Genomic DNA, 254 nt, shown 5'->3' with positions numbered 1-254 from the left:
ATTACAATGTAGCGATTCTGCATTAAGTTACTTGTATTTTGCGGCGTAGAAAACCCGGTAGAAAACACAATCATTTTTTTTATTACTATTATCGTAAATCACATAGCTATAAAATCACCTTGTTTAATATTTTTCACATTACAATGGCATTGGTAATTTTGCTTTTGTAACATCTAAAGTCACTCGTAAATTATTTTTGTGTTCGTATCCCTCTTGAAACAACTCAAAGAAACCAAAAAAAGAACTCTGGCTTC

Source organism: Penaeus monodon, chromosome 34 (genome assembly GCF_015228065.2).
Source record: "Penaeus monodon isolate SGIC_2016 chromosome 34, NSTDA_Pmon_1, whole genome shotgun sequence".
NCBI classification, from domain to species: domain Eukaryota; kingdom Metazoa; phylum Arthropoda; class Malacostraca; order Decapoda; family Penaeidae; genus Penaeus; species Penaeus monodon.
Note: the sequence above shows the minus strand (reverse complement) of the source record.